The 23,322-nt window shown below is 42.7% G+C and overlaps 1 protein-coding gene and 1 long non-coding RNA gene across 6 annotated transcripts in view; one reads left to right on the forward strand and one right to left on the reverse strand.

Annotated features, from left to right (window-relative positions):
* The window catches only part of LOC121283102, a 79,356-nt gene extending 78,245 nt beyond the window's left edge, over positions 1–1,111 (reverse strand). The window contains exons 1-2 of the long non-coding RNA XR_005944189.1: positions 1,002–1,111; positions 813–906 (exon numbers count right to left, since the gene is read on the reverse strand). This is a non-coding gene — a long non-coding RNA (uncharacterized LOC121283102). The remainder of the gene's footprint in view (positions 1–812; positions 907–1,001) is intronic.
* Positions 1–23,322, forward strand: part of bcas3 (BCAS3 microtubule associated cell migration factor) — a 1,011,809-nt gene that overhangs the window by 743,744 nt on the left and 244,743 nt on the right. The gene's annotated exons all lie outside the window — the stretch shown is intronic.

Consider the following 23,322-nt stretch of genomic DNA (forward strand, 5'->3'; position numbering starts at 1 on the left):
CATTAGATTGGAAAAGGGTTCCCTTCATGGTATCATAGGCAGAGGTACAGTCCAGAGTAACACTGCAGCAACATGACCAAAAAAGCCTAGGTTAGGTCCTCAGTCTATGTTCAGTTAGCTGATTTCACCCAGATAGCAGTTAAGATGTTGCAATTGGTCTTGACACCTATGAAGGGGAGAAATCAGCTATGAAGGTATGATCATGGGTGTGACGCCTTTCCAGTATGAATAGCCTACCAAAGCTCAGTGCACACTTAAGGAATAGCCATTTGAGTGAGGCATCAAAACTTGACTAGCAAACAATCCATAGCATGCAAACATATGAACATACAAATTAGAAGCAGGAGTAGACCATTCGGCCCCTCGCACCTGCTTCACCATTCAATAAGATCACGGCTGATCTAATTTTAACCTCAACGCCATATTCCTGCCTACCCCTGATAACCTTCCACCCCTTTGCTTATCAAGAATCTTTGCTTTAAAGATATTCAAAGACTCTGCCTCAACCATCTTTTGAGGAAGAGAATTCCAAAGTCTCACAACTCTCTGGGAGAAAAAAATTTCCTCATCTCTGTCTTAAATGGGCAACCCTTTACTTTTAAACAATGACCCCTAGTTCTAGAATTAGTCAAGATGCCTCAGACAGGACTAGTGGGAATTAAGCAGGGAGAGGTTTCAGTGTTGGGTAACAGGTCTCTATAACCTTTTCATAGCCATGTTCCTAGTTGTGTCCATTCCAAGTTGGAGAAGCATTGAGTTAAAATGCAACAGTTCCCTACAGGACAGAAGGGAAAAATGCCCAAGCTACTCACCCAGTTCTTGTTCTCTGCTTATGGATAAATATTGGCAAAGGCTGATTAGTTCCTCCTGTCCTTGGCTGTGGAATAATGACTTGAAAAAAGATTTCTGAAAAGGGAAAAAAAGAAAAAGGAAGTTGGATAATTCTTAACCAGATACACTCTTAAGAGTGTCAGCAGTGGCTCAGTTGGCAGCTCTCTCACCTGTAAGTCAGAGATTGTGAATTCAATTCCCACTCAACAGACTTACGCACATAAATCTAGGCTGAGACTCCAGTGCAGTACTGAGGGAATGCTGCACTATTAGAGGTGTTGACTTTTGGTTCAGATGTGAAACCAAGGCCCTGAGCTCTTATGTGGATGTAAATGATCCCATGACACTTTTTCAAAGAAGAATAGTGGAGTTCTCCCCAGTGTTCCTCAACAACATAATTGATAAAAAACATTATCTGGTCATTACCATGTTGCTGTTTCAGGGAATTTGCTGTGTGCAAATTTGCTGATGTGTTTCCTACATTATAACAGTGGCAACATTTCAAAACACTTAATTGACTCTAAAGCACTTTGGGGTGTCATGTGATTATGAAAGGGACTATCATTACAATATCTTGCTGTTTATTTCATGGCTCCAATCTCCTTGCTTAAGCCCCCTTTCCTGCTAACAAACCTTGGTTGGCACTGTGTCCGTCTGTCTTTCATCTGTCCTCATTCTGAGGTTTGGCTATACTATAAACAATCGCTGCCCTCACTGCCTGCCCTATGGGGAGGCAAGTCCACATTCTGATATTATCCATCCATCTTGGATCTTCCTTGTGCACATTTTCCAGGTGTTTTGCTTTGCATGTTCCCTTTTTCCAAAAACTTCCCTCCTATTTGCATCACATGTCCAAAATATGTGAGCTTCCTTGATATCACTGCCTCAAACAAGTTCATCTTAACAATAGCTTTCTAGAGCACCCACTTGTTTGTCCGCTGGGCTGTCCATGGCACATGTAATATCCGTCTGAGCCTTTGCATTTCAAAAGCTCTTATTCAAACCTCGTCACTCTTCTTAATTATTCAGTTTTCACAGTCATACATTGTCACCAGCCACACAAGGGCTTTCAGCAGATGAATTTTTGTTGTAATTGAGATGCTGTGGCTACTCTATACTCTTTTAAGTGAATTCACAATGTCTAGCCTGAATCTTTTTGGTAGACTCTTCATCTTCTGTGATGAGTGACTCAAGGTAGCAGAAGGTATCAACCCATTGGCACTAGTCCTTCACCATAAACTGCCTCAGCCTTTCTTTCACCAGGCCATCCAGACTGACCCTGAACATAGGTTTTTCGTTCCCTTTTGTTACCTCTGACGACAGGAAAACTATTTTTCCAACATTCCAAGTTCAGTGATTCACCAATTGTCCTGTCAGAAAACTGTCTACCTTTTTTCGCTTTTCAAGAGTCTTTGCAGTTACCCATGTAGGGTTCCAATGGCTAACAGACCTAACAGTAGTAGATGCGGATGTTTGCTGGAAGTCTTAGGTGAGATGATGAATTAACTATCGTCCCTAGCTATTGTGTAAATACATCTTCACTGCCTGGTTCATTAAAGTATAACTCCTTTTTGTCTCAACGGCCACAGCAATTGTCTGAAAGGAAATTTGTAAAAGCTATATGAAATCACTTTAATTTAAAACATACATCTTAAGTGTAACTCATTTCCAAAATCTTTCTGTGAAAAAATGGTCAAGGTCCTTGAGTCATGACAGAATTGTTTAGGTCCATTGAAATTCTGTGCTTTAATCAGGGAGGCATTTATCTGGTGCATGGGGAGTTCTAATACAGTAGTTCAAAAACACAAATGGTTTTGATAAATAAATAAGGAGAAACTGTTTCCACTTGCAGAACATTGGTTGGTAACCAGAAAACACAGATTTAAGTTAAAGAACCAAAAGGGAGACGAACTAAAATGTTTTATGCAGTGTATTGCCAGATCTATAATACATTGTCTGAAAGAGTGGAGAAAGAAGATTCAATATTAATTTCAAAGAGGATTTGGATAAATACTTGAAAGAACAATTTATAGGGCAATGGACAAAGGGCAGGGGAGTGGCACAAATTGGATAGCTGTTACAAAGAACTGGCACAAACCTGATGGACTGAATAACCCCCTTCTGTACTAAACGATTCTATGAGTCTGTGTCCATCTGTTCCATGCACAGTGATTAGTGAGGTATAGCTATCTCTGTTATGTGCCAGTCTGCTTCTAAAGGACATTTTTATTTCCACCCAAGTCACAATGCAGCTCCTATTTAATACTGATTTATTTATTGAGCTATATTAAAGGAGAGCAAGTCTAAGCCTGGTCAGAAGCTTTGAATAGTCAGACAAATGTACAAAGATGGTTGCACTCAGTGTACCACTGTATGGTTAAAATTGAATTAGATCTAAAAAAAAACCACACATACTGGGTAACAGAAAAATTACACGCAAAGCTCTTGGCACAACATCAGGAAAAAGGATTTGCATCAAACTGACAGATTAAAAAGGTATGAGATTGGATAAGTGATTACTTGTGAGAATGTTTTCCAGTTATTGAGGACACTGATCTGCATAGAGTTTGATGTTTGAGCTGATCTCTGGTGCAGGTGTTCATTGACCCCTAAAGATTTCAGATGGGGAATGCCAAAAGGCAGATACTTGGAGAATATTAAGTAATGGCTTGCATTTATGTGGCTCTCACCATCAAAATGTATGAAAACACTATGCAGTGAATTAAATTTTGAAGTGCAGCCACCTTTATGAACCAGCAAAACATCAGATTTTTAGTGGTGTTGGTTGAGGCAAGAATGTTGGGAGGACACCAGGAGAAATTCACTTGATGCCATGGGACCTTAATGCGTATCAGAACCAGACATGATCTCAGTTTAATGTATTGGGAAAGAGCATCTGAACGAGTCACTGTTGAAAGAGGTCTAGCCATCTGACTGGATTTATGGTGAGGCAGCACAATCCATGTGAGGGTATTTACAATCTCATCAATGCCTGGTCAGTGGTATTTCTGTACTTTGTATAAAGGAATGGAATCATCCACTGATTGTTTCACTTCTCTGTTTAGCAGGTACAAGCCCCCAGCTTATCAGCTCTTTCTAATGGTACCATGGCGATCAGGATCTTACCATTCAGGACTTAAGAGTCAGTTGTGGTTCAGTAATAGCACCCTACCTGCTGAATTAGAAGATAATAGTTCAAGCGCCATTCCTGAAGGAATATTAATAGGGCAGGTTATGTAGGTGGGTGGGTGAGGAGGACTACATGGAATTTCATACAAGACACCCAGCGGTCTGGATTTCCCCATCTCCTATGGTGTTTTCATGGTGTGCATCTCCTCATCAGGTTTCTCCACCCAGATAGCAGCCTGATTAACAGGCTTGGGTTGGTAGAACCCCAGAGCAGGCCACAGGAGCAGGTATCTCAGATCTCCAACATTGGGTGTAGGTGTTAGCTGGCAGAGCAGGGCTTTCCAATCCTTGACCTCAGTTTTCTTTGAATGAGGGGAGAGCTTGAGAGCTTGGCTGGTGGAGGGGGGTTGGGGGGTTGGGGGGGGTGCAGTGGAAGTGCTTCTCCTCCTGGCCCACAAGAAGTGCTGACTTGGCACTTGGCTTTTATTTAAAGCTGTCCTCACCTCTATTCAGTTGCTCAGTATCCCACAGTGTGGGAAACCCACTATAAAACCTGCTAAGCAGGTTAAGTCAGAGACCCTCCCCCCAACACCCCCACCCAATGTTGGAGATTGGAGACACCTGCTCCTGTGGCCTGCCCTGGGGGTTTCACCCACCCAAGCCTGTCAACAGCCCTTTGACCTTTTATTTATGACATCTTTCACAATCCCTCCTTTGCCTTCACCTATCGCTGGCCTTCTATCCAGTTTCACCTTTCCCATCCCCCTTAAACAGTATATATTTCACCACATTTTTACTTCTCTTTAGTTCTGAAGAAGAGTCATATGGACTCGAAACGTTAACTCTGTCTTTCTCTCCACAGATGCTGTCAGACCTGCTGAGATTTTCCAATGATTTTTGTTTTTAAGTCAGAGACCACTAGCCTCATTAAAATATTTAAAATAACCACTAATCATCTCCTGGGAACAATTTAGCTGCACCTCCCTTTGATCAGTCTCAGTTAAACCTGAAGTCAAGGTTGGGGTCGATTTTCATATTTCTAAGATTTTAACATCTGATCCGAGCCCAAAGTCTCATGTTTTTCGTTGTTAAAATTGAACCCATAATCTAGGCTAACACTCCACTGCAATATTGTGGGAGTTCTGCACTGTCAGAGGTGCCATCTTTTGGGTAGACTATTTGCCAAGGCTCAGTCTGCCTTCTCAGATCCATGACAATATTTGAAGAAGAGGAGGGGAGTTCTCCCAGTGTCTTGGCCAACGTTGATGTCTCAACCAATGTCAGTAAACAGCTTGTCTCGTTATGTAGTTTCAGGTTGCTTTTGGTACCGTGTTGTGTGTAATTTGGCAGCTACTTTTTATGACATTACAACTATGACTACAATTCTAAAGGACTTTATTGACTGCAAAGTGTTTTGGGATGTTCTGTGGCCATGAAAGGTGTGATTGAAATGCATGTTCGCTCTTGCTCTGTCTCTTAAATCATACCATGGTTTTTACACCAATTATCTATCTGGAGTTTATTCTACACATTCATAACTCAGGGCAGAATTTAATGCCCTCCCTCAAGATGAGAGGCTTTAATAGGCTGGGAGGGTGCCAGGTGGGGATCCCGCCCGCCCTGTCTGCACCCTGATTAAGTCCAGGTTGGGCAAGCTTCTGGACAGCCTCCCGCTCCGCTGCTAATTCAACCAGCAGCGGATGGGGTAGTTGCCATGCGGAGAGCTTGAAAAGCAAACCCTGACATGTTTGCTTTCATCTCCCAGGGAGGTCTCTCATTGTCAGGCACTCAGTGCCGAATCAAGGGACCCAGTATCGGGAAGTGGGGGGTTGCCACTGAGAGTGACCGAGTGCCCTTGTCTCTGACCCCCCTCCCCCTGTCTCCTGTGATCTTCCCCAAAGGAGGCGATGCGAGGCTCTCACCAGCTCTCCAGCCAGTGGGCAAGACCCCGTCACTTGGATTAACTTTAACCCTGTATGTGTGAAGAGCTTTCTTGTATCAGTCCTAAATTTGCATTTCCTGACTGTGTTTCCTGGTCAAACCAGGAGTTATAGTTATTTTGAAGCAATGTTCCAGACTTCTTCTTGAATTCTGTTAACTGCCTGAGATAGCTTTGTAAGGCCATTTACCATGAGCTGAAAAATCTTTCTAAAGACTTTCAGTGACATTATAGTTAACAAGATAGTTTCTGATGAAGTAGAATTCCTATTCATAAAATTCTGATGTTGCAAATTAACTTTTATGTCTTCCTACCACAAAAACCAAAACCTGGGAGATCTCTTTGTTACTTGGTTTAGCTTTTCTCTCTTTTTCTTACCTTTGTTCTCTCATGATCTCCCAGAAGCCAACTGAAGCTGAGAAGCTGTTCAGAGATACACAGGACCAGCCCTAGGGTAACGCTCCTTCCAGTGGAGAAGGTGTCTGGCATCTATTAGATAGGTGCCTTCAGTTGCCCTGCTGAGATTGGGACCTCAATGATATGGGGGAATCCTCTAAGCCTGTGATCCCAACACTGCCATGGAAGTGAGCATTTGTGCACCCACCTCTGCATCAGTGCTGCACCTCCACAGCCAAAACATACTATAAGAGATCTTCAGTTGCCGTCAAGTAGAAGCTGATGTTTTGATCCCAAATCATGAAATGTTATAATCAGGTTCACATTCTGATCATTGATTGTTGTTGAGCCTATGCATCATTGTCTCGTTTATTTTTCTTCCTTTCCTTTTCCACCAACAATTCACCCATCCTGTCCCAGTGACTCTCCAGTGAAAATAGGGTTATGTTCCTGAATCCATTATTTGATTAATTTGTATTTATCCAAAACTTTGCTACCCGTATCTTAACGTGCTCCAGATCTATTCACCCATTAATCCTGTGCTTGCTGATCTTCACTGACTCCCTAGCCAACAACACTTCAGTTTTAAAATCCCCATTCTTGTTTTCAAATCCCTCCATGGCTTCATCCCTCCCTTTCTGTATAGCATCCTCCATCCTTACAAGCCTTCACAATATCCGCATTGCTCCAATCCTGGTCTCCTGCGTGCTCATCCCAGATTTTATATACCCCACTGGCGGATGTGCTTTCATCTGGGTGGGTGAAATTCCCTCCCTAAACCTGTTTGCTTCTTTATCTCCCTCTCCTGTTCTATGATGCTTGTAAAAACCTACCTCTTTGATCAAGCTTTTTGGCATTTTTCCTGATTTTTCCTTATGTGACCCGGTGTCAAGATGTTTTTATTGTTATCGCTCTTGTTAAGTGCCTTCAGACATTTTATAATGTTAATGTGCTATATAAATGCAAGTTGTTATTAACCCAGAGGCCTAGACAAATAATGTAGCATGGTTCTTAATTTACAAGAGAAAAGTCAAATTTATATTTAACTTGATTCCCAATGAAATTGATGGCAATTTTTTGTTTTATTTGAGTTTTGCTGTTGTTATTGGGAGAGATAAATAGAACTAGAGTAAGAAATTATAAGTTATTAGGTGGGGTCAAAGTAAGAGAGAACACAATAAGGTCTAATTTAGGTTTACAGTTCATGTATGTGAATGCATGGAGCATGATAAATAAAGTTGGTGACGTGTGGGTGCAGATAACCAAATGGGAATATCATGTTATGGAGATAACGGAGACCTGGCTCAAAAAAGGGCAGGACTGGGTACTAAGTATTCCTGGATACAAGCTGTTCAGTAAAGATAGGAAGGAAAAGAAAGAAGGAGGGGTGGCAGTATTGGTAAGGAAAGTATTACAGTGCTGGAAAGAGATGATAGAATATATTTGGTTAGAGCTAAGAAACAGTGCCAGTACAGACTGAGTGTATTCCCATCAACTAGTGGGAAATATGTAGAAGAATAAATTTGCATGGAAATTACAGATAAGTGCAAAACTATAGAGTGCTCACAATGGGGGAGCTATAACCATCCTAATATAGACTGGGGAGAGAATTTTCTTCCTGTCAGGGGGGTTGTGCAGGGACGGGTGCGGACCTGATCGGCACCCGCTCTCGGGTCTCAGCCACCATTTTACATGGGTGGGCCAATTAAGGCCCGCCCAGCGTGACGCACATCCAGAAGCCCTGTGCAGTCCCTGTTCGGGCGGGGGGGTGGGGTGGGGTGGTTCCCTGAGTCAGGAGTGCGCCCTTTTGCACACAATGCACGCGAAAGAGTGCAGAAATCTCCCTGAGGCACAGAGGTGCCTCAGGGAGATAAGTTTAAAAAATTTTAATAAAGACATGTCCCCACTTGTGACAGTGCCACATGAGCTGGGGCATGTCAATCAACTTTAATGGAAAAACTTATTCAATTTATAAACCCTTCATGATACCTCATCCCGCCCGTGGATGAGGTTCCATGAAAAATGCGAAGGCCGCCTGGGCTCTTTGTCTGCCCACCAAACTTAAGGTTGAACAGGCAGCTTTCTCAAAAGGGTTAACCGGTTAGTTAATGGTCTTAACAGGATTTCGGCAGGCATGCAGCTGACTCGGTTGCATGCCTGCTGAACTGAAAATCTAGATGACACGCGGTGATGCCAGGATGCATGCCCGCCCAACATCACCCTGTGTCATTTTACGCCTTGGTGAGCGGGTCCTGCCCCCGCTCGCCGTGCCAAAAATTCTCCCTTGAGCTAGTAATAATGTAAAAGTCAGAGAAGATTTAAAACTTAAAAGACTTTTAAAAAGGAATATTAGCATATTATAGCACCTTGTCACAACGTCAAAACACCTCAAGATCTTTTGTACTTTGAGTTTAGCAATTGTTATTAGTCTGCCAACAGGTTAACAAGGCCATAAAAAAACAAACCAAGCACTAGGCTTTATTTGTAGAGGGATAGAATTGAAAAGTAGGGAGGTTATGCCAAACCTGTATTGAACCTTGAATACTGCATGCAGTTCTGATTGCCATATTAAAGCCTTCCAAACTCTTGATGTTCAATGGCATTACCTTCACTGAATCCCCCACCATCAACATCCTGGGGGTTACCATTAACCAGAAACTGAACTGGGCTAGCCATATAAATACTGTAGCTACAAGAGCAGGTCAGAGGCTAGGAATCCTGCGATGAGTAACCCACCCCCTGACTCCCCAATACTTGTCCACCATCGACAAGGCACAAGTCAGGAGTGTAATGGAATGCTCCCCACCTGCCTGGATGAGTGCAGCTCCCATAACACTCAAGAAGCTTGACACCTTCCAGGACAAAGCAGCCCACTAATTAGCACCACATCCACAAACATTCACTCCCTCCACCACTGATGTACAGTAGCAGCAGTGTGTACCATCTACAAGATGCACTGCAGGAATTCGCCAAGGCTGCTGAGACTGCACCTTCCAAACCCACAACCACTACCATCTGGAAGGACAAGGGCAGCAGATACATAGGAACACCACCATCTGCAAGTTCCTCTCCAAGCCACTCCCCATCCTGACTTGGAAATATATCGGCCGTTCCTTTACTGTCGCTGGGTCAAAATCCTGGAACTCCCTCCCTAACAGCACTGTGGATGTACGTACACCACATGGACTGCAGTGGTTCAAGAAGGCAGCTCACCACCACCTTTTCAAGGGCAACTAGGGATGGGCAATAAATGCTGGCCTAGCCAGCGAAGCCCACATCCCATGAATGAATTTTTTAAAAATTATAAAAAGGATGCAGAGGCACAAAATGTCTAGTAGTGTCCAAAAAGAAAATCATACTGGAACTTAAAGTCACAGTGAAGAATGAAAAGATCAGAGACAAATTTTGTTACCTAGGAAGTATATTAACATCAGTCCGAAAGTATAACCGAAAAATAAGACGAAGGATGGGAATGGCCAAAGATGCATTTCAAAACATGATAACGATTATGATCAACTCAAAATTAGTTCTGAAAACAAAGCTGAGAATCCTGGAATGCTACATGACACCAATTTTGACATATGAAAGTGAGTCTTGTACAATCAGTGAAGCAATGCAAAGAAGAATTGAGGCTGCAGAGTTGTGGTTTTTAAGGGGAATAATGAACATATCTTGGATAAGTCACACTACCAGTGAAGAGGTGCAAGTAAAATCTGAGACCAAAAGAACTCTGCTAACCAAGATGAGGAAGAGATAGTTGGAATTTCTTGGGCACATAATAAATTATGATTTAGAAAGTCTGATGCTGATGGGAAAGATCGATAGTGTAAGAGATCGAGGTAGACAAAGAACGATCTTTTTAAAGAGCTTCGCGAACTGGATGAATGTATCACCAAAAAAGATGATCCATGCCTATAGAGCAAGATTAACATGAAAGCCCATGGTCACCAGTGCCCTCTTAGGGCATGGGAGCTAAAGAGAAAGACATAAAGGGACTGGAGAGGGTGCAGATAACATTTACAATAGAAATGCATAACAGAAATGCATGAACATACATATCAGGAAAGAATTAACAGACTGGGTCTCTTTTCTCTTGAAAAATGAAGGCTGTGGGGTGACCTAATAGAGGTCTTTAAAATTATGAAAGGTTTTGATAGACTGAATACAGAGAGAATGTTCCCTTTTGTGGTGTGAATAATAAGAATGTGGAACTCACTACTACAAGGAGTGGTTGAAGCAAATATAAGACGCATTTAAGGGGAATACTAGACAAGCATATGAGGGAGGAAGGAACAGATGGTTATTATGGTAGTTGAGAAAAAGATGGGAGGTGGTTCAACTGGAGTTTAAAACCAAAGTGGACTGGTTGGACCTATGTTGTATATCCTCTGTAAGTCTATGTAATCACAATCGCCATTCTCCAACTTCGACATTCCATAGCCAACTGAAAAAGACCAGGTCATTTATAAGGAGGTGTATGTTGCCAATGGCTGTGGCTCTTCCTAAGTGGGCCCTGGTACCATTTAACCTCCCCCATTGAAAAGATAGATGGGCTCTGTGTATCCCTTGTGTATCAGGGACCCTGATTTAAAATCTCATCCGAAGGCAGCATCTCTGTAAATGCAGCTTTGCCTTTCAACTACACTGGAATGCCAGTATAGATTCTGCACTCAAGTTGTGGTGGGGAGTTTAAACTGACATCCTTCTGAAGTGTGTATTGTGTGGATTTAAAGCTTCATTCATTGGATTCATGTTCAATATAAATTGCACAAGTTCTTCACAAGAAATGAGAGCATAAAGAGCAGGAAAGACCATTTGGCCATCAAGCACACACCTTCCATGGACTGTTAATCCAGGTATTCTAATAAAATTCGACTATGCAATTAAGCTGATAGAACTTTGAAAAACAAACAGATGTTTCTGCTTGTTGTTAGGGAGTTATAGGCCAGTATTTCCTGAGGGGTGTACTTCAAAGAGAGACATTGTATAATCTTCTTTGTGGAATTGAATTTTCTCGCAATTCATTGAAAATCTTCTGAACTCTTGCATTTTAGATGGTAGAACTTATATTGCACAATGCAACTCCTGCCAAACCCCTCCCTTTAAGAGACGGAAGAATACATTTTCTTCTATTCCTACTTTAACTCACTTCCACTTTTTCGTTAAAAATAGCAAATGCAGCAAAGCATGTCCTGGAAAGGCTATTTAGAGCACCTGAAATCAATCCAAAAGGCCTACATGTAAGGCAGATAACAACCAGGGCAAGTAGCAGGTTCCCCATAACAAAGCATAGTCCAATAATATTTTCTTATAAAATAGGTTTAATGATGGAAATATGTAGCACATCTGTCAGCATGTGATGAACAGTCTGCATCCAAATTGCCTCCTGCCTCTTCTCAGTCAGGTTGACTTTGGATTTACTGCATAATTCTCACCTTTTCTGTCCTCACCTTGTGTATTTCCACCAGGAGTCAATGAACATCAATCAGGAAAGGGAATCCTGACCAATTTTCTCCTTCGTAGCTCAAGAACACTGAGACTAATTAAGCGTTGCTTTCAGTGGCCTGATTGAGATCAGCTTATTCAGCACAAACCTAGGATCAAATCTGGCACCTTATTGATTCAGCTACTTCCGGACAAACTCGGTGTTTTTCATCTATAGTTCACAAAGAAATTTGCAATTCTTTCCACTGCGAATGTATTATTTATTCTTAAGATAACTCTGCCCATAGATTAGACAGCTTTCATAGTGAAACTTGTTGGTTGAAGAAGGTGATTTTGATTAATTTAACTGAAGGTATGTTGCATGTGTGAGAAAGAAGAGAATAGAGGCTTATGGGGACAGAATGGGAATTGGTACCACAGAATCACAATCATAGAATCTTAACAGCACAGAAGGAGGCCATTTGGCCCATCATGTCTGCACCGACTCTCCAAGTGAGCATTATTACCTAATGCCATTGCCCTGTCTTTTCCCCATACCCTTGCACATTGTTTCTATTCAAATAATCATCTAATGTCCTCTTGAATGCCTCAGTTGTACCTACCTCCACCACACTTCCAGGCAGTGCATTCCAGAACAGAACTACTCATTGTGTAAAAAAGTTTTTTCTCACATCCCATTCGCTTCTTTTACAAATCACTTTAAATCTGTGCCTTCTCGTTCTTGATCCTTTTATGAGTGGGAACAGCTTCTCCCTATCTACTCTGTCCAGCCCCTCATGATTTTGAACATCTCTATCAAATTTCCTCTCAGCCGCCTTCTTTCCAAGGAGCACAGTCCCAACCTCTCCAATCTACCCTCATAGCTGAAGTTTCTCATCTCTGGAACCATTCTTGTAAACCCCTTCTGCATTTTCTCCAATGTGTTCACATCCTTCCTATAATATGGTGCCCAGAACTGTACACAATATTACAGCTGAGGTCTAATGAGGGTCTTATATAAGTTCAGCATAATCTCCCTGCCCTTGTAGTCTATGCCCCTATTAATAAAGCCCAGGACACCATATGCTTTATTAACTGCTCCCTCCACTGGCCCTGCCACCTTCGATGATCTATATACACACATACACCCAAGCCTTTCTGCTCCTGCACCCACTTCATAATTTCACCCTTTATTTTATATTATCTGTCCATGCTCTTCCTACCAAAATGCGTCACCTCACACTTCTCTGCATTTAACTTCATCTGCTGCCTATCTGCCCATCCCACCAACTTGTCTGTGTCCTCTTCAAGTTCCACACCATCCTCCTCGCAGTTCACAACACTCCCAAGCTTCGAATTATTCACAAACTTTGAAATTGTCCCCTACACATCAAGATCTAGATCATTAATATAAATCAGAAAAAGCAAGGGTCCCAATACCGACCCCTAGGGAACTCCACTGCAAACGTTCCTCCAGCCTGAAAAATATCCACTGACCATTACGCTCTGCTTCCTATATTTCAGCCAATTTTATATCCACGCTGCTACTGTCCCTTTTATTCCATGAGCAATAACTTCTCTCACAAGTCGGTTGTGTGGCACTGTGTCAAATGCCTTTTCAAATTCCATGTACACCACGTCAACAGCATTACCCTCACCAACTTTTTCTGTTGCCTCTTCAAAAAACTCCAGCAAGTTAGTTAAATACGATTTCCGCTGTAGAAATCCTTGCAGGCTCTTCCTTATCAACCCATATTTTTCCATGTGACTACTAATTCTATCCCGAGTAATTGTTGCTAGAATCTTTCCCACCACTGAAGTTAAACTGACTGGTCTGTAATTGCTGGGCTTATCCTTGCAGCCATTTTTGAACAAGGGCGTAATGTTTGCAATTCTCCAGTCCTCTGGCACCATCCCTGAGTCTAGGGAAGGCTGAAAGATTATGGCCAGTGTCCCTGTAATTTCTACTCTCATTTCCTTCAATATCCTTGGATGTATCTCATCTGGTCCTAGTGACTTGTCAACTTTAAGTACCTACAGTCTATTCAACACTTCCTCCTGATCAATTTTGAACCCTCCTTGTGACAGAGTTTCCTCACCTGTCACCATGGCCTGGATAGCATCTACCTCCTTGGTAAAGACGGATGCAAAGTATTCATTTAATACCTCAGCCATGGCTCCTTCATCCACATGTAAATTCCCTTTTAGGTCCCTAATCGGCCCTACTCCTCCTTTTACCACCCTTTTACTATTTATATGCCTATAGAAGACTTTGGGATTCTCCTTTATGTTGGCTACCAGTCTTTTCTCATAACCCCTCTTCGCTTCTCTAATATGCTTTTTCACCTCCCCTCTGAACCTTCTGTATTCCGCTTGGTTTTCAATTGTATTTCCTACCTAACACCTGCCATAAGTGCACTTTTTCTTCTTTATCTTAATTTCAATCTCCGTTTTCATCCAGGGAGCTCTGGATTTGTTTGTCCTACCTTCCCTTTTTGATGGAATATACCTTGACTGTGCCCAAACCAATTTTTTTTGAAGGTAGCCTATTGTTGAGCTACAGTTTTTCCTGCCAATTTTTCATTCCAGTCTATCTGGCCCAGCTCCATTCTTGCCCCATTGAAGTTGGCTCTTGTCCAGTTAATTATTTTTATCCTGGATTGCATATTGTCCTTTTCTATCATCATCCTAAAACATATAATACAATGATTACTGTCTCCTAAGTGTTCCCCCACTGACACTTGATCTATTTGGCCCGCCTCATTTCCAAGAACCAGGTCCAACACTGTGTCTTTTTTTGTTCGATTGGACACATACTGCTGTAGAAAATCCTCCTGAACACAATCTAGGATCTTTTGCCCCTCTCCACCCTTTACACTACCACTGTCCCAGTTTACATTTGGGTAATTAAAGTCCCCCATTATAATTACTCTATAATGCCTGCATCTCTCTGTACTTTCCCTGCAGATTTGTTCTTCTACGCCCTTCGCACTATTTGGCAATGTAATTGCACCCTTTTTGTTTCTTAGTTCTAGCCAAATTGATTCTGACCTTGAACCCTCTGTGACATCCTCTTTCTCCAGCACTGCAGTGCTCTCCTTAACCAATACCACCACCCCTCCTCCTTTCCTTCCTTTCCTTTCTATTCTGAACACCTTGTATCCAGGAATATTTAATACCCAGTTCTGCCCTTCCTTGACCCAGGTCTCTGTTATCGCCACAACATCACATTTCCACATGGCAATCTGCATCTGTAATTACCCAATCTTATTTACTATACTCCGTGCATTCACATACATGCATAGCAACCTTGATTTAGATATTGTTACTTTCTCCCTTACCCTGACTTTACCTGTTAACTTAGTATTCTCTATACTAGTGCTATCTGTCCCTCCCAGTATTTTGTGCGCTCTGGCATTCATCTCTAATATTTTCCTTGGTTCCCACACCCCTGCCAAGCTAGTTTAAAGTGGGAGGAGGCTCTTGTGGATTATAAATGCCAGCGTAGACTGGTTGGGCTGAATGGCCAGCTTCTGCACTGTATTTTATATGAAAGTAATTTAGGCAACTCCAGCTTTAATTTAGACTGCCCCACCTTGCAAACAAGAGTAAATATTTGGTTCAAAATCTTACTTATTGTAATGAATCAGAGGCATGGCTTGAGCACAGACTTTGGCCTGAAGTCTGTCACATGGATGTCTGCATTCGCATTGTATGTGAGAATCTTGGTTTCTCAAAGGTCATTCAGGACCAAATTTGAAACACCAAAGGGCCAGAAAGGATTCCGTAAATTTCCATTGGGATCAGCAAACCAAATATTTAAACAGAATTGTACCATCCACAAGCTGAAGTACATGTCTAGGGAAACAGTTCAGAAGGAAGCTACTCAACCCATCATGCTTGTGTCAGCTCTTTGCGGGATCTCTCCAATTAGTCCCACTCCTTTAGATTAGATGTAATTAAAAATTTCCCCTACGCGGGGGCTTGGAGTCTAGATTTCTCAAAAAGTCCATTGTTGTAAAACCAAGGCTCTTAATGTTGAAGACATTAAAGTTGAAAAGAGGGAAAAGTCATGAAAAATGGATAAGTAGTGTTTTATGTGATACTGTGCTTAGGCTTCAAAGATATATTGATTATAAGAGAAAGTCCTGTACTTTAGGCCGGGGAGAAAGCAAATAATTCTTTGTGTAGATTGGAGACAGTTTTCTCAAATGGCAGGTTATTATATTGTCTTCACTTTAAAATTGCAAAAATAACAAATATCTTGTCTGTCCGTATGAGCAGCACATTGTTCTTTCAACCCAGGTGCCTTTCTGATGCAGTTCTCTATTGTTCTATCCAGTAAGCTTTCAACGTATTTATGGTTTTAAAAAATGTTCAGCGATTGCTGCAAATCAATTGAAATGCAGTTAGATAATGATCTGATGCTGCTTATGCAGGCGGGTTATTTACCACACAATGAAATCAATTAGACCCTCTCCATCAGAGCCAAGAGACAGATTTCTAACCGTCCAATCACTTTTCACACATCACCCCCATTAGGTTGGTTAACGTTTTCAGATGAATTATGATGAATGAGGCCCTTTTTATGAATATGCAGAAAGGTCATAACCCCACAGCAGTCTCCAGACACTGCTGACGTTTAGCTAACATTCCCTGCAAGGTTGAAACTCGTTTTCCTTTCCCTCACATGAAATGTGGGATTTTTTGGAGTCAGACATCCATTTTGCTCTAGCAGAATGCTTCAGGATAAGCCCAGGAAGTTCCCTATTGCAAGTTTGTTGAAGTGCATGTGCTGCATGGCTCCTTTCTGGATAGAACACCAGATATTATTGATTATTTGAGACAGGAAGACTGCAGAACTGAAACTCCAGGGAAATCTCCAGGTCACTCAGACCCACAGCAAAATCAGTAAACTAATTGTCTGTTCAGGAGTGCAGGTTCACTTGCCGCCTGCTGTTTTCACCAGTACTGCACAGACTCTGATATGATGGGGTTCTGTTAGGACGCTCATTAACAGAAGGTGCCAAGAAACACTGGCTTTAAAAGTATGGTGTGTGAATGTTAACATACTAACTCTTAACTTGTTGGTGTGAAATTCCTTTGAACACTTTTAAAACAAATGTGTTGTTTTAAACGGGTTAGCACTTCCATTAAAGTATCCTGCAAAGGAATGTCATATGAATGTGTGAAGCATTCATTCTCTAATGTTCACAGAGCCATTTCAAGGGCACTCTCTCTTCACTTCAAAATTCCCTGCCCTTCAACAAAAAACAACCTGCATTTCCATTGTGCCTTTAATGTATCAAAACGTCTTAAGGCGCTTCACAGGAACTTTGTGAAACAAAGTTTGACACCGAGCCACATAAGGAGCTATTAGGACAGCTGACCAAAAGCTTGGTCAAAGGTTTAGGTTTAAGGAATGTTTTACAGGAGGAGAAAGGGGTTTAAGCAGCTGAAGGCATGACCATTAATAGTGGAATGATTAAATCAAGGGTGTGCAAGAGGCCAGAATTGTAGGAATGCTGAGATCTCTGAAGGCTGCAACGCTGGAGGAGATTACAGAGATGGGGAGAGGTGACATCCTGGTGGGATTTGAAAGCAAGGGTGAGAATTTAAAAATTTCACTACAAATCTCTGGTATGATCAACCGTTGACAAAACATGGTTTTCTTTTGACTTTTTTGAGTTAGTCTTTATGCTCATCAATGTGAGATAAGTTGGTACTGGAGAATGGAGCATTTTCTCTTTTATGCATACAGTGCCAGCATTAAACACTTCTAGATCTCAGTCTTTGAAGAGAAACATCTACTGGCAATTTTGGGCATTCCAAAAAGAATGTAACCTAGAGGGGAACTTCGGGGAGAGAAAGGAATGTGGCATCACATCCTTCTATGATCTATAGCTAGTGCATCAATGCATTTCATCAGCAATTATTATTTTTTAAAATAATGTTTTAGTCTTTGTCAAGGGAAAGGATGTTATAGGGAAATCAAGGATATTTCAATTCAGGTGCCCAATGTCAGTATCAAGTTGTCCTATCAGATTAAAGCTCACTCTACACTATTCCAAACATGCATCTCAAGCTCAGCTAAGTGACCCCTCCTGTACTAGTGTGGCATTTGTTTCCATTTCCCTTCATCAACCATCCTTGCCTTCTTGAGTGTCTTTGTATTGCAGATATAGCAACTCATACCAGCCTACAATAGGCCCTGGATAACATCCAGACTAGGTGTGCATCTTGAAAACAAAAGTCCAGCCATCTCCCCTTCATCTTCAGTGACACCGATATCACTGAAGATTCCACCATCAACATCCTGAGGGTCACTTCTGACTATTAGCTGAACTGGAGCAGACACATCAGCACTATGACTACAAGCATAGGGTCGAGGTAGGTTACTTGTTGATGACTGGCTTTTGCCGATAACCTCTCAAAGCTTCTCTGCCAGCTACAAGGATCAAGTCTTGAGTGTGATGAAATATTCACCAGTAATCAGGATGAATGCAAAGGCAACAATACTCAAGAATTTCAACACCATCCAGAACAGAGCAGTTTGCTTGTTTGGTTTCACCGCCAACATCCTCCCTGCATGCCTTACCACTCCTCCCCAAACCTCCACTATCAATGTTCAGTGGCTACAGCTGGAAACAAGTGGGTTTCAAACAAAAATAAGTGCCAGATCATGGTGTTGCGCAGAATGATTCATATTTACATGCTCGCATTCACACCTATTCACACCTTACACACTTGCACTCATCCATGTAATCTGACAAAACGTGTTGACTTTTTTGATCCCTTCCCAGTTTCATTATTAGCTCTACAACTCAATTGCATTTACACTCTTGTTTAGTCATCCCTGTGGAAAATCACACTGTTCTCGTTCAATCTGGGCCACTTGCAGAAACAACCAGTAACACTGCTTTCCAGGGCTGTTGAGGGGTACAGGGCCTCGCATTGCTTGCAACTTTCTTGGAAATTCTGAGTCATCAGAATCCTGAAATCCCTAAAATTAAGAACAGTAGGTTGTCTGGCTCATGAAGCTTTGATGAATGTGTTATAGCACATATTGGAATTCTACATCATGGACCTGGGTTTTCATCCTCAAGGCAGGTAGTGGGAGTCAGAAAAATTCCCAATTATGCACGTCCGTCTCAATAAAAAGTGGCTTCGGAGGCGTGATCTTCATTGCTGGGGAATGGGTGCTGGCACCAGTTGGGGTGGCTGACCATGGAAACATTTCTTAGGCAGAGGCAAGACATGATTTAGGAGATGGGCTGCTCACTACTCAGGCCCTATATATAAAGAGCCATCCTGGAATCCAGTCACTGCGAGTGGAAGGAAATTGTCAGGGGTTCAAAAGGCTGTGTGGGAAGACATTTCAGAAGCTGTCAGGTGAGTAAAAGTTAAAAATGTTGGGCAACTGGTTTTTAATGCTATAGGAGCTGGCCCATCATGAACCTTTCATAAGAAACTTTAGATTGTGAAGTCTGGCCATTGGAAATTTGTAGTGTCCACAGAGCAGTCACTCACTGTTGCCAATTCTCCACATGACCAGCCATGTAGATATCTGCATCTTTGCAGCTGCAGCAGGTCACAACACTGTGGCAAGTGAAATGAGCATGGTAACTCAGGGGCTGATCTCAGGACCTCACTCGCAGATCCTTCATGTTTTGCCACATGTCTTTTACATAGCCTAATTTCAAGTGTTGGCACCCAAAAGTGCTGACATCAGCACACTCTCTTCACTGGCCTTTGTGACTTCAACGAAGTAATCCGGCAGGGTCCTATAAGCTCCAGAACAGACCATGCCATTTTGGGGTACTCACACACAAGCATGGTGCACCAAAGAGGGTTGCTAACACTTCAGGATTACCCTGGATTCTCCAGCAATGGATGGAAAGGCTATTTGGACACAGGAGTTCATATGATGGAAGCTCCAGGAATATCTCCTACCGCAGCTGGCAAGCATACACCCAAAGTGTGAATGGACCTCCTCAACAACATCAGCCTGTGCTCTAGATTAAGGTTGCAGCAGGAAATTGTACATGGATATTAAACAATGCTGCACATAGCAAGAATCCTTGAAGGAATTGCATGAAGGAATAGTATCAGACCAAAGGTCCAGCTCATATGGTTTCTGATATTGCACTGTAACTGCATGTGCTTGCACACTAGCATTTGATGAGCATTCTTATTTTCCCTTGAGAAGGTAGTGGTGATGATATGCCTTCATGAGCCACTGCAGTCCATATAGCGTAGGTACACCCACAGTGCGTTTAGGAAGGGAGCTCCAGGACTTTGACCCAACAACAGCACTTTCACTCAAAGTCTTCATGGTGTGCAGCCTGGAGTGGAACTTGCAGGTGGTGGCGTCCCCATGCATCAGCTGCCCTTGTCCTTCCAGTTGGTTGAGGACACAAGTTTGGAAATTGCTGTCAAAGGAGCCTTGTGAGTTGCACTTGTTGGAGCGCTGCACTCGTCCAGACAAGTGGAGAGTATTTCATCACACTCCTGCCTTGTGCATGATGGAGTTGGTGAGTTACTCACCATGGGATGTGGGCGTTGCTGGCTAGACCAACATTTATTGCCCGTCCCTAATTGCCCTTGTCCAGAGTCAACCACATTGCTGTGAATCCGGACTCACATGAAGGCCAGGTGAGGACAGCAGATTTCCTTCCCTAGAGGACATTAGCGAATCAGATGGGTTTTTACAACAATCAACAATAGTTTCATGGTCATCATTAGATTTTTAATTCCAGATTTTTATTCAATTCAAATTCTACCATCTGCCTTGGTGAGATTCGAACTCCGGTGTTCAGAGCATTACCCCGGGTTTCTGCATTACCAGTCCAGCGACAGTGCCACTAACCACTGCCTCTGACCTGCTCTTGTAGCCACTGTATTTATATGGCAGGTCCAGTTCAGTTTTTGTTCAGTGTTAATCCTGAGGATGTTGAAAGCTGGTGAATTCAATGATGGTAATGTCATTGAATGTCAAGAGAAAATGGTTATAGTCTCTCCTGTTGGAAATTGTCAATGCCTAGCACATTTATGGCGCAGAATTTTGATTCCATTGGTCCAGCAATCATATTGACGTGCTGAGTCTTACTGAACACTACATAGGTGGACTCGACATAGGGGCCAGGCTTCATTCAGTCACTCAGTTACTTGTTCACCCTGTATTTCACTGCATGCAAAGTACACTTGCAGGCCCCTCTGTTGCATAGCTTCTCAAGTTTAATCCATCAATGTGGCTGAATGCAGACTTATAATGGTGAACATTTCAGCCATTGTGATGTCAGAGAATCTCAAGGACACTTCCAGAGTTTCTCTCCTATCAGAGGATAAGCATCTCCTGGAAGCAGTGAGGCACCTATGGTCTCAAGGGCACTTATATATCAATGGCTTGACAGCCATTTGCTTCTGAGGTTGCATCTATGTCCTCAATGTTGATTATGAGAAGCACCTCTGTATTAGGTCGCCACTGTTGACCATAGCTTTTATTTCTCTCCCTTCCCTCTCTCCTTCCCTATTCAAAGTTGTTATCTTTCTCTCTGGGATGCAGTTACACGTCTGGTGGGTCCAGTGTCCATTTAGCATTTGTCCCAAGCAGCCACTACTCGCACATTGATCATGACAGTGAAGGTCAGTACACTATTCAACTGTGGTGGTGATCAGAGTTGAGCCCAATTAATATTTGTGTGTGTTATTTTGTGTTCACCTGTGCCCCATTTCCAATAGCAGGAATAGACATGATCTTATTCCGAGGCCTCATCTGCCCTCAGGTGAACGCATAAGGTCTGATGCAGGGGAGTTCTCTGTTTAACTGAATTAACGACAATTATTTGCATTTATAGAGTGCCTTTAATAAACTAAAGCGTTCCTAGTCACTTCATAAGAGTGTTACCAAACAGAATTTGACACTGAAACATTTAAAGAGATATTCAGATGGGTGATTAAAAGTGTGGTCAAAGAGGTAGGTTTTAAGGAGTATCTTAAAGACAGAGAGAGAAGTAGGGAGTTTGAGAGACCTAGGAGGGAATTCCAGAGATTAAGGTCAAGGCAGATGAAAGCACGGTCCTACAGGCACTAACTCCACAGGCACTAGTGGAGTGATTAAAATCGGAATGCAGAAGAGTCAGCCAGCCAAGAAAAAGCAACTTGCCTGTGCCCTTGCCAGACCTTGAGGCCCAACAGGCAACCCCTGCGAGCACTGCGCAATGTTACTGTGCACTCACCTCTGAGTTCCCCTCAAAATGCAGCTTGCCAGCTGCATTCCTTATAATTGACGTTGTGAAACATGCGGTGTGCAATGTTGCCAATGTGCCCAGATTTTCCAGCATGGGGCAATGATTCTGGCGAGCTGGGCTTATAATGATATGCAGATTTATTACAATGAAGTTCCCGAGCTGCGGCGGCGGGAAGCATGGCCCGCCATTGACTGGCAGAGCAGATGGTTGCAAACGTCTTTCATGACAGGATGGAACCAATTTTTGGCTGTCCCGCTATTTGTCCACTCACGCTGCCAAGCATGCCCGTGCCAGCGGGCATGGAAATTTCCGCTGAGATACATAAAGATGTATTAGGACAGGTGACCAAATGATTTGTGAAAGAGGTAGAAAGAGAAGTTTAGGGAGGGAATTCCAGTGCTCAGGGCCCAGGCATGTGCAGGCACGCTTGCAGTGGTGAAGCCATGAAAATCATGGATGTACAAGAGACCAGAATTAGAGGAGCTCAGAGATCCCAGGGTGGGGTGGAGGGGTTGGTGTACGGTTGAAGGAAGTTACAGAGATAGGGAGAAACAAAGACATGGCGGGATTTTAATGTGCCCCTAGCCAAGCTGTTCCAGTACATCTACAACACTGCCATCAACCCGGCTATGTGGACAATTGCCCAGGTATATCCTGTACACAAAAAGCAGGACAAATCTTACCTGGCCAATTAGCACCCCATCAATCTACCCTCGATGATCGGTAAAGTAATGGAAGGGGTCATCAACAGTGTTATCAAGCCTTACTTGCTTAGCAATAACCTGCTCACTGACACCCAGTTTGGATTCTGCCATGGCCACTCAGCTCCTGACCTCATTACAGCCTTGGTTCAAACATGGACAAAAGAGCTGAACTCCTGAGGTGAGGTGAGAGTGAAATTGACATCAAGGCTGCATTTGACCGAGTGTGGCATCAAGGAGCCCTAACAAAACTAGAGTCAATGGAATCAGAGGGAAAACTCTCCACTGATTGGAGTTGTACCTAGCACAAAGGAAGTTGGTTGTGGTTGTTGGAGGTCAGTCATCTCAGCTCCAGGACATCACTGTAGGTGTTCCTCAGGGTAGTGTCCTCAGCCCAACCATATTCAGATGCTTCATCAATGACCTTCCTTCTATCGTAAGGTCAGAAGTGGGGATGTTCGTTGATGATTGCACAATGTTCAGCACCATTCACGACTCCTCAGATACTGAAACAATCCATGTCCAAATGCAGCAAGACCTGGACAATATCCAGGCTTGGGCTGACAAGTGGCAAGTAACATTCATGCCAAGCAAGTGCCAGGCAATGACCATCTCCAACAACAGAGAATCTAACCATTGCCCTTAATGTTCA

This window comes from Carcharodon carcharias, chromosome 10 (assembly GCF_017639515.1).
Source record: "Carcharodon carcharias isolate sCarCar2 chromosome 10, sCarCar2.pri, whole genome shotgun sequence".
NCBI lineage: Eukaryota > Metazoa > Chordata > Chondrichthyes > Lamniformes > Lamnidae > Carcharodon > Carcharodon carcharias.